Below are 9896 nucleotides of genomic sequence, written 5' to 3'. Positions count from 1 at the left end.
TATCAAAAAATTAAGTTTAATCACATAAATTATTTGTAATTTAGGTTATAACCTTTTGAACTTAATGTTTTAAATATTAAAAAAAAATTTTCAATGATTTGTTTAACTAAATTTTTACTATAGCTGTATAATTTCCTACAAAATCTTAATTTTTCAAATTTATTTATAACATTAAATCCTATAAAACAATTAATTAATTAAATTATCTTGAATCAAATAATACTTCATTGTTTTCAAAAATAGATATTAGTAGGTCTAATATCCATAGGCATAGTATCCACTTCATCAAAAAAAATAAATTAGTACCATATGATTCTATTGCAGATTTCACATAGGTATAAGTGGTTCCTGAAATATTAATAAATATTAAGTGCACATACTTCAGTATTAAATAAGAATGAAATAATCCGATGTCATCAAAAAGTGAACTTTTGATGTTCATAAAAAATGTAGGTAATTACTAATTTATTTACACATTAAAGATACAACTACTTAAAGAAAATATTATCCTTTTAGAATCAATTTTTGATTTTTCAATAAAATAAGATCGCCCACGAATAACATGATATAGTTTTCTTTTTTCATTTCCGAATTGAACATATGATAGCAATCAACTCTGACTAAATAATTTTTACCAGAACCAGTCGTTCCTTGAAAACACATTACTAATGGGTTTGTGTATTTTTGCTACGATGAGAAAATTACCCTTCCAAAGTAGATAATACAATGTAGTTACAATATGTTGCCCAAAAAAACTTTCTTCCAGACAAGTTTTAATTCTGTACAAAAATATTTTATAATTATAGTATAGGAACAATATAAAATTATAGAATAGATATAAATTTATAAACTAAATACACATTATAAATAAATAGAAGAATTTTTTTTCAATACAAAACCTTAGTATTTTATCATGTATACAATTGTAATATTTATGTATTCATTGAATTATAATTTCAAGTTAGGAGCATGAACTAAAACAAAAGAATAGATCTTGAATGCAGTGAATTCAAATTGATAATCGATCAGAAATTTTAATACTTTTAGTTTATTTATAAATTAACCGTTTTTACAATTATTAATAGTGACGAGTCCAACTGTTTGAAATTCAAACCTGGCCACAATAGTTCAAAACCAAATATTTGTACAATTCTTCAAAAGTTATTTAAAAAAAATAAAAATTGATAATGATTACCTATTTAGAACTATTGGCGATAATAGTAATAAGCTATAACGGGTACGTTATGTATCATTTATAATAATGTTATTTATAATATAAAAACTTAAAATATAATAGTAATTAATAATTATGGTAATTTGTAGGTAGGTACAATGTACATGATAAAAGTATAGAGTTCGAGTTTGACTTAAAATGATTCTAGGTATCTAGATTTGGTTCGGTTCGATTTAAAAAATCAAGGTTCGATCAGGGTTATTAAGCAAACTTTGGAGTTGTATGTGGTATTAAGATAATATGTAGAAATAATCATAACAGTATAATACACTAAAAGCTTATTTGATATAAATAAGAAATTACAACCTGTGTAGGTAGTTATTTATTTTTAGTTGTAAAAAAAACATAACTTTATGTTTAAATTGACCTTACTTTCAATATCAAATAATGTTGTAGGACATTTACTATTATAAATATCATAAGCTTTTCTATAGTATCCTGCAAAATAAGCAGCAGCTGCACCTGCACCTGCTGTAAAAGGTTCTATTCCATACACAGTTGTAGATTTAAAAAAAATAAACAGTTTAAGATACATAAAGAAAAATATTTGCCACATAACATGGTGCACCAATTTTTATTTCAAATCACATTAGCTAGTTGTAGTTACTAACACTTCGTGTGTAACTTTCTGTAAAGCCACTGTTACACAGTATAGTAAAACGTAATAATATTATCGACGCTATCATGATAGTATACAAGGTGGATATACATATATATATTATATCCACTTTGATTAGTTATTTTTACTATCGTTACCGTATTCCACATATATATATAAAAACCATAAGGTACAATGAAAGTGTAGTCACATTATCTATTGATAACCAGTTGTGATTTTCAGCGGAAGCGTTGCCTACCCGTTGAAGGTTCATTATATTTATATTCCTATACGAAAATACGATGCATAATCATTGAAAAGCCTTAAAAATATAACATATCAATTAAAATTAAACAATGAATAACTTAGATGAATTTTGGTTAACATAAATCTATCTTCAATAGTACAATTGTTGATAATTACCCACATTTTTTGGGGAAATAGTGATTTGTGGAGCAAATAATAGACGTGCTACCTATTTATGTTTTAATTAAAAATTACAATTTATTGTAACCATTGTCATTTTAAATATTAATTGAAGTAATAATAAATTTACTATTTCCTTGATTTGCTATCTCTGCTCATCATGATTTGTTTATTTTTGTAAATACAGTAGAACTTCGATTATCCGAACTAATTGGGACTGCATCTTGTTCGGATATTGGAAATTAAAAAAAAAAATTTTTAAACACAGTTAAATATATTATAATATGTACATATATATTTATTATCATTAATATTTTATTACATTATTTGAAATACATTACATACATAAGGAACGTATAATGTTTGATATATTTTTTTGACAAAATCATCGATATTTATTTGACTATGAGCTGTAACGCGCTTTTCTGCAGCCAAATCGCGGATACGAGTTTTAATGTTCGGATATGCTAATTGCAGTACGGATAATAGAGGGTTCGTATAACGGAGATTCGGATAATCGAGGTTCTACTGTACGTAAATATTGAAGGTAGTTATTCTAAGAATGGCATAATATTGAAAATAGGTACTATTACTAATTTACTTATATCTAAAATATTATTACTATTTACTCTATGTAAATATAAAATATCTATTAATAATGTATGTGTGCAATAACAGTATTTACATCATATTATCCAAGTTTACTTTTCTGCAGTATTGCTTCATTTAGGTATCTACTACCTACACGGTAATATAATACCGTAATTACCGTAATATGTCGGAGGGCAAGGCGTCGAGTTTTTTCCATTATTCCCAATATAAAGTTCATTATAATCGTTAAGAATTAGCAAAAATTTCAAAATTTTTAAATAACCTTTAACTTTTTAACAAAATTTGAATTAAACAAAAAACTTTATATAACTCACATATTATAGTAGTATAGTATATGATTTAAGAATAATATTATATATACCTAATTAATATCGTGATAACGATTAATGATAGAAACGGTCATGGTCTGAATACCAGATGATTTTTCGTCGCGTAGGAGAATCGGCGATGCCCTCTATTGAACATGATAGTTTGATCGTGAGTTTGGTAAGGTTTTAGCCGTTTTAGGTTAGACTTTATTCACTGTTGTACTTGTATTAAACACAAATGCGGTTAGGATTTTGCCGATCAAGCAAAATAAGTTAGGTTATGTTCTTTTCTCATTAACTTTTTCGTTTTGCTTTTGCTGTACTAAAACTTATTAAATAAATATGTCTTATTGAATCTGTATCTTACTTAAATAAATCAGCATAGGTGTAATAGTGTAGCAAATAAGGTGATTTATTTACATTATTATATTGTGTTTCCAACTACGGTGGCTAGAAACACAACAATTAGGTATGCTCTTTTAGTTTTGTCACGCATCGCGATACTGTGAATATCGTCATAGAATATAATAATAACTTCTTTAGTTAATAGTTATGTGAAAGAAATCTATTCTAATTTCTAACATTTATCTGTATAATTTATCTAGTTCTATCTATACCGTGACTGTTGAGGTATTTATATATCTGTACGTCCATAACAAAGAGCACAGATGTCATAGTCCTCGTGGATTACACTTCATATTTTAATTTATTCTGTAGCAGTTCAAAAGTAACAACTGTAACTATTCATCGTAGTCGTAACTCACAATCGCAAGCAATATGTGATGGCTCTTCTTGTGGGTAAGTAAACAAATTTGGTACGTTATGCATGTACGTGTAGTACATATACATAATGCCGAATTTAACCATTGAGCCGCTTTAAGCACTAAATAAATTGCCGCCTTTTAATATAAATATTTTTTTAGCCCAAAAAATGTTATTAAAGCATACAATTATAGTTTTTACCTTTATTACTTAAAATTTTAATGATGAAAAATAAAATTATACAGCTGTTATAAAAACGCATACATATACATTCATATTTAAAACATGGTTGTAATAAATACTTAAATAGTTAATTATTATATTCAAAATTTAATAGTTAATGTTTAGTACTAGTAGTACTCATCGGCTTTCTACGCAACTTGAGTCGTAAAATCATCTATTATAGCATCGAAGTCCATTTTGTTCACTAGTTCAGTTTCAATTGCCAATAAACCCAAGGAATTTAGTTTATCCCCTCCATATTTGCTCTCAAATAATTTTTTACACATTTTAACATAGATAAAGACCTCTTGGCTGAACAGTTAGTTATTGCCATACTTAAAAGCATTCGTAAAGCAATATCTACGTTAGGAAAAACTGTATCTAAATTATTACTGCGTAAGTGTATTGATAATTTGATAACTCCATCAATATTTTTATTTATACTTTGAAGATATGCTCGAAAATGAACTCATTCACAAGTGAATGATTTTTCTAAATCATTGTTAAAAAATTCTTGAAACTTATTAGCTTTTTGAGTTATTTCTTCTGGTGTAAGTAGTATTATATTAGTCAAAAAGTCATATTTGTCAAATGTATTAATATAGGCAGCGCATCTTTTTTCAAGTTCACTCTTCATTCGGTCCAGTATGGTAAAATATGTTTCTATTCTTAACTTATCACTTCCAGTCATATGGACTTCGTATTCTTTTGTCTCGTCTGCTTGAAGTTTGCGTTTTTAGTCCTTACTTTATCAAACTCGTACTCTTCATTCTTTATTTTTTTTACCAAAATTACATATTCATTAAAACATTTATCATTTTGAGTAGATGTTATGAAGTTAATTAAAGATTTATAGAGTTTGACAACTTTCCCCAAATCTATGTTTACTTTTTGAAACTCTTTACTTGTACTATTAAAATATAATAGGACAATAAACTCTACGATTATGAAATTGGAAATAAAATATAAATATTACCACAATCCCGTTGGTCTAAAAACATTTTATAATTAGTTGTATTTATTTTAGTTCTAGTTACATATAGTAAAAATGTAATATTAAAAATTATTTGCCGCCCTAATAAGCACTAGCTTATAGTGTTTACTGGGAAATACGGCACTGCATATACATTGGTACGTTATACATGTACATAAAACAAATTTTCTTACTGGTCAGCGAACAAACACATACTTCGCCCACTCGTGACTAGCTAGCACAATAATAAAGGGGTGCTTGAGAAATTAATAAATTTAATAGTAGATATTAGGTCATATAGTTTAGGAATTATAGGAATGGTTAATTTATCACTTAATTATGTTTGATAATGGACTTGCTGTAGAAAATTATCAAAACTTTAATTAATGTATTAGTACGTAGTACATACCATGTTTCATTTATCATTATTCATTAGACTCGTAGTCATTATAGAATATTTTGAATTTTAAACTGTTTTGATATTTCTTTTATTAAACATAACAATATATTTTATGATTTTACAAAAAACCTTTTTAGATCCAGTTGTGAAATGACAAGGATAATAAAATTGGTGCTTCATATTCAGATTCTGACGAGAAACAGTTCAATTTGAAAAAGACAAAAGAAATAATAATACAGGAAACTTGTAGACTGGACAAAACAGAGGAGAAAGTACACTTATCAAAAATATATCTCAACCAAAAGGTAAAAATGATATAGTAGGTACATGGTTTAAGGGACTATTAGCTCACTATTAATTTGATAAATATTTAATGTGACATAAGCAATTTAACTAATTGTTTTTACTATACAGAGAGTAAAATTATCATTGAGTATTGTCAAATGTATAAGCAGGTATTGAACTTTAATCTTGGGTGAGCAACAAGCGGTAAAACATGACAAATGGGTGATGGTTTGTTTATCAATAAACCACTTTTTCAGTAGCAAATTACCTCAACAATGAGTATCAAGTACATTCGCTTAATGTAATCTGTACTTAATAAAAGTTTTTATAACGTACTTACATTGACTTACTCAAAGTAGTGACTACAAAGAAATAATAGCAGTAGATTGTGTTGGATATAAAGTATTTATTAAATTAACCTGGTTATATTTTTAATAATATGCCTTATAGTTGTTTCTTTTCTTTTATAGTTTAAAGTTCCTTAACATATTATTTTATTTATTTATTATTATACTGTTGTTAAATAATATTTTGAATTTTATAAAATTAAATGTTGTATTTAAATTAAATAACTAGTATTAATATTTAGGTTTTCATAATTATTAATTTATTAATAATATAGGATTAGTACAATTTTTACAATTCTCAATTTATATAAATGAAGTATGTAAATAGATGTCTGTTATAAAAAAATGGCTTGTAAGATTAATGTTAAAATGAAATCACATTAAATAAATAAATTTGTTTTGTTTAAAATAATATTTCTGTTTGATTCTAATAATCTAGTATCTTCTATTGCATTTTAACAACAAATTTAAGTTTAAAAAAAGCAATGATATCTAGAATCTGTAGGCTTACCATAATCCATAAATAATTATATTAAAAACAAAATAAATCAACCCTAATGAGAATGTGTGTATCAATCAAATTATAAAAAGTTGATACGTGATAATATAAATATTGATGGAAACTTTTTTGTACCTAGAAAATTAAGTCAATTTTAACTGTGTAAGAAAATGTATATATTATTATATTAATTTAGAAACTCCATATAACAGATGCAAGCTTAGCTTAGTTGGTGTACGTATCAGCTCTTATTATTATTGTATTAAAATTGAATTATGCTGAAATAAAAAAATAGGCGACTATTATTTAATTTCTCATTACATACAATGAATTAATTCAAATGTGTTCTTAAACATTTTGCTAATTTTTAAATCTATGTTAAACCTCATCAGCTATCATTCTAGTATCAAAACAATATTTTTGAGGGTAACCAAAGTACCACGGAGCTAGTTATTAACATAAACATTATTTTTTTCTGTATACTACTAACTCCTAATTTATTTTTTAAAATTATTTTTCATCTTTTTATATAGGTATGAATTAATAACAAGTCTAAAATGTTCAGGATTCTGCCAATAAAGAAGAGCTACAAAATAAATTGCTTGATTTACAAATCAACCATCAAACAAAAAAATATTGATGAATTAAGTCTTAATCACAATGATATTGTCAATCTACTTATAACGGTAACTATTTTATTGGTTGCTTTATTGAGTCTACTTGATTGCTTCTATTTTAATTTTATGTTCTCCCTTCCTGTTCAATATTTGTTTATGGATAAGTACTACCTATACCTATTCAATAAATTGTAAATGCCTTTCATTTTTTTAACATTTCTGATTTGTTTTATATCACAACATCATTTTTGTATTCCAGTATTATTTATTTTAAAATATTTTAATTTACATTAATATACTTAATTAAGTCAACACTACAATATACATTTCGCAATGTCATCTTACCTCGACAAACATGTTACTTTTTGGAATGATAATTAGAGTAAACCTTCAATAAAATTTCTGTTATACATGTAAGAGTATGTCATATTTAATATTTTTCTTTAAATCACATACCTATTATATTATTACTTTATGTAAAAACTATAATACCAAGTCAAAATATAAAGACCACAAATTTAGATATTACTTTTATTATTTATGTTTACTGCTATAAAAGTATTATTGTAAATTGTTGTATTTTTGCTGATAATTATTAAAGCCATATGTATTTCAAATATAAATTATTGTTTCAGATACCAGAAAAAAAATATTAAAACTTTAAATAAATTGTGAAGATCAAATAATTTCAAGTAGACATTGGCGATATTATAATATAAGAAAGTATTTCTATATATAAATATATTATAAAACTAATGAGTCTCTGATTTAAAATTAATGAATCAAAATTAAAACTAATTTATTACAAGGTTAAATCATTGAAAAAAAAAATATTCTGTCGTGATTTCAAAATTAATCCTCAAACAAAAGTCAAGGATCTAACGAAATATGTTATCTGTAATAAATCATATTCTTCTCAAACAAGAACATTTAATAATCAAAACAGTGATACAAATCTTCAAAACCTAAGGCAAATCTAAGTGGATCTTAATAGATAGTAAAAGTAATTGTGTATTTTGTAATTGTTAAGGTAGTTAAATATTTATATAATTTATATATTATATTTATATATTTATATAATTGTTAATTAGAGATTATTATCCATAAATTAATCAAATGTGTGTCATGACTGTAATATTCATCAAAAACAAGACATTTTTATGGCCTGTCTCCGGTATTAACTACTTTGGGTGCGAGTTTTGATAAGTTATCAAAACTGTCATTCAGATTATACCAGAGACTTACCATATAAAAGACATGTTAATTATCGATGTATATTGATAATTAACAAGTCATTTGTTGAGTATAAATAAATATCCAAGAATTTATCAAATATATATCATGACTCTAATATGCGTCAAAAACAAGACATATATATGGCCTTTCTCCGGTATTAATGATTGTGTGCGAGTTTTGATACATAATCAAAACTCTCATATGGATTATACCGGAGAGTAGCTATATAAATGACTTGTTAATTATCAAAATACATCCAATTGTCGAGTATAAATAATTAACCAAGAAATAATCAAATGTGTGTCATGACTATAATATTCGTCAAAAACAAGACATTTATATGGCCTTTCTACGGTATTAATGACTGTGTAAGAGTTTTGATAGGGTATCAAAACTCTCATTCGGATTATACCAGAGACTAGCCATATAAATGACATGTTATTTATCAATATACATCCAATTGTTGAGTATTGCAAAACATACAAGACTTAATTATATCTCTGATATCACAGTAATATTCGTCAAAAACAAGACATTTATATGGCCTTTCTCCGGTATTAATGATTGTGTGCGAGTTTTGATAGATTATCAAAACTCTCATTCGGAATTTACCGGAGATTAGCCATATAAATGACTTGTTATTTATCAATATACATCCAATTGTTAAGTATAGAAACACATACAAGAATTAATTATATGTCTGACATCATAGTTATATTCGTCAAAAACAAGACATTTATATGGCCTTTCTCCGGTATTAATGATTGTGTGCGAGTTTTGATAGATTATCAAAACTCTCATTCGGAATTTACCGGAGAGTAGCCATATAAATGACTTGTTATTTATCAATATACATCCAATTGTTAAGTATAGAAACACATACAAGAATGAATTATATGTCTGACATCATAGTTATATTCGTCAAAAACAAGACATTTTTATGGCCTTTCTCTGGTAATAATGACTCTGTGTGTGAGTTTTGATAGATAATCAAATCTCTCATATGGATTATACCGGAGAGTAGCTATATAAATGACTTGTTAATTATCAAAATACATCCAATTTTCGAGTATAAATAATTAACCAAGAATTAATCAAATGTGTGTCATGACTCTAATATTCGTCAAAAACAAGACATTTATATGGCCTTTCTCTGGTATTAATGACTCTGTGTAAGAGTTTTGATAGGGTATCAAAACTCTCATTCGGATTATACCAGAGACTAGCCATATAAATGACATGTTATTTATCAATATACATCCAATTGTTGAGTATTGAAAAACATACAACACTTAATTATATCTCTGATATCACAGTAATATTCGTCAAAAACAAGACATTTATATGGCCTTTCTCCGGTATTAATGACTCTGTGTA

General features: G+C 25.9%; 1 long non-coding RNA gene across 1 annotated transcript; it reads left to right on the top strand.

The window, feature by feature from the left end:
- The first annotated feature begins 3512 nt into the window (after positions 1-3512).
- On the top strand, positions 3513-7973 carry LOC113559077. The gene is made up of 5 exons (XR_003405829.1): positions 3513-3647; positions 3784-3976; positions 5673-5840; positions 7200-7352; positions 7919-7973. It is a non-coding gene; the product is annotated as an uncharacterized LOC113559077 (long non-coding RNA).
- Positions 7974-9896: the final 1923 nt, after the last annotated feature.

The sequence above is a fragment of the Rhopalosiphum maidis genome, chromosome 3, assembly GCF_003676215.2.
Source record: "Rhopalosiphum maidis isolate BTI-1 chromosome 3, ASM367621v3, whole genome shotgun sequence".
NCBI classification, from domain to species: domain Eukaryota; kingdom Metazoa; phylum Arthropoda; class Insecta; order Hemiptera; family Aphididae; genus Rhopalosiphum; species Rhopalosiphum maidis.
Note: the sequence above shows the minus strand (reverse complement) of the source record. Positions and strands in the feature narration are given on the sequence as shown.